The sequence below is a fragment of the Carassius auratus genome, chromosome 48 (assembly GCF_003368295.1).
Source record: "Carassius auratus strain Wakin chromosome 48, ASM336829v1, whole genome shotgun sequence".
Classification (NCBI taxonomy): Eukaryota; Metazoa; Chordata; class Actinopteri; order Cypriniformes; family Cyprinidae; genus Carassius; species Carassius auratus.
In genome coordinates, this window is record NC_039290.1 from 1,581,795 (window position 1) to 1,584,457 (window position 2,663).

The following is a 2,663-nucleotide window of genomic DNA, read 5'->3' on the forward strand; positions in this document are numbered from 1 at the left end:
CCTAAAACTGTTGGAGATTCAGGTGCCTGAGGCATGAAATGACAAAACAGCATAATTATCTAGGTTAATGTTGTTGTTTTTCCTTTCTAGCATACATAGTATGCAGTATAAATAGTACATTTAGCATAAATGCAAAAGTACATTTTATTATGTAAATAAACTTAATAAATGATCAATGATATTATATACATGACAAAATTAAATACATTTCCCAATATAATAAGCTCAGTGATAACCATTTCTTTTTATTTGTGATGAGCACATAAGAGAGGAAATGCATAGTGCAAACTCTTAACAATCATTTTCAGGAGAAAAAAAACTGCTTTCCTAGCCACAACTATTCGATTGAAAACAAAACGCCTGTCGGGGCTGGCGAGTTTGAGAAGCATGCTTGGTTCTGGAATGGCCTGTGAAAAGTCAATAAAAATATTTTCCTTTTTATTTAATGTCGTCCATAACTCATTGCAAGAAAAAGCTAATCAATAGCACCTTAATGAAAACTTGAAGCCAATATTTTATTATGCAGCAGAGAAGGCCAGGATCAGCATATTGTTGCCTTGTTTTGTGCTGGGTCTGGCCCCGGGGCTGTTAGACAGATGTGCATCACTCTCGCAGATACCTTAAATATTTGCTGCCTTCTCCTAGAAATGCATTATCAACACACCAAGCAGAAGGAGTGGAATTTCTATGCAGAGAGTGGCATTAGAAAAACAAACAGCGAGTCTATATTTCATCATTTGAGCTCTGTCATTGCCACAGTCAGTCATTCAAAATGTGAGAGAAGAATGAGTGAAAGGTTATGATTCTACACTTTAAAATATTCCACCTACATTGATTGGATGTGGCTATCCCACGGACCTTTCTGTTCATCCCAAATCAGCATAAACGCCAATATCTCTTACATCTAATATATCTTCGTGGCTCACAGCCATTCAACCTCATGTTTAGAAGAAAAAGAAAAAACATCCAACAGCCAAGATTCCATATGTTTGTGAATTCATTTTTATATGGCAATAAAACCCAATTACACATGATTATCACAAATTATAAAACATTTTGAAGCATTTGCTCAAATCAATACCCGGCAAATCAGCAGACAAGCTCAGATTTGCCAGAAAATAAGGATAACTGACTTTTGGAACTGAAAATTTCATTATGACAACATTCAAGACTAATTATTCATTTAAGAATTATTGATAATTTTCACTAAACCAAACCATTTGTAATTGTAAAGAAATATTAAAAACAGTATGTTTAGAAGAAAATAGTATTTGTAATTAAAGGGTTATATGATGCTTTTTAAAGATCTTTATTTGGTGTAACAGAATATGTTGGCATGCTTTAACATTCAAAAATACTTTTTCAAATATTGTACATTATGGTAGGTCCTCTATGCCCCGCAAAACTCTGCATTTGAACAGCCAATAGCAAATACTTAAGCTAATAACAAAACATACTTCCAGTAGCTGATTCAGAAGTGCCAGATTGTCGTAGCAAAGTCAGAATGACCTCCTCTCCTAGGTTCAAGAACAGTCGTCCATAAATTGAGTTGCTGTTCTGTTATAAGTAATCATAAAGATTCCTAAATGTATCTAATTTTGGAAGGCCAAAATAAGTGTTTTTGCTTTCTTCTAGATACACACAGCATCTCCCTGACATGACTGCTTCAACACTAACTGCGTTACTGAAACCACGCCATTCTTTCTTTACGTGAACATTTGGGCGCGCTATGCCAAATATATCCACATAGTGCAAGTATAGGTCTCTGCAGGAAAGTAATGGGAGTTACCAGATCAGGGTGTTTTTAGACCATGATACCTGATTGGCGACGTCATAGTAATGGTAGGTTTAGGGGTGGGGTTAGGTAAGGGGGATCATTTTGATTGCATGATTTAGAAACACCCAGCAGTTTGAAAAAAACCCAGAAGATCATAAACGCTACTTTTGCTCTGCAGAGACCTAAGTCTCACATAGTGATGTAGACATGTGGGGGCGTGTTTAAATTAGCCGTTTTAGGGGGTGTGGATGAGTCTTAACTTCAATATCTCTTTGGATTTGGGACTCTAGTCTTTGCAACTTTACAGATCTTCTTTATGCACCAAGAGCTTGTAACACTCCAAAGAGAAAACGGAATTCAAATTAAATGACCCCTTTAAATGTGTTCTTGCTATTTCTGACATTTACTATCAATATCTGAGTGAAAAGTGTTTCAAGTATTTTTTTTTTATCCCAGACTATTGCATGTCGATGCTGCCTTTTCTACAATTAACTTCAATTTTTTCACATCAAACCAATAAGCTGAATAAATGCTTTTCCATATCAATCAAAAGTTTCCGTAGTTTAGCCCCATTTATCTTTCCCAGCATGCACTGGGATATGAATAATTAATATAGTTACATTGTTTGAACATTTGCTGTTTTGACTTATAAACATGAAATGAATCTCATAATATTGAGCAGTTTAAAAACTTTTTCTTTTTGCATCAAACCGAGTTAAACCTCAGAAAACATAAGACATACAAAATCGAAATCATCTTAAAATAAGTAATAAATGTTTGAAGTTCTATAACAGTGTTATTAGTGTCATATATTCTTGATCCCTCATAAACTAAAATGAAGCTCAGACAGCATTTACACAGAACAACGTGAATCAGCTCATTCGTT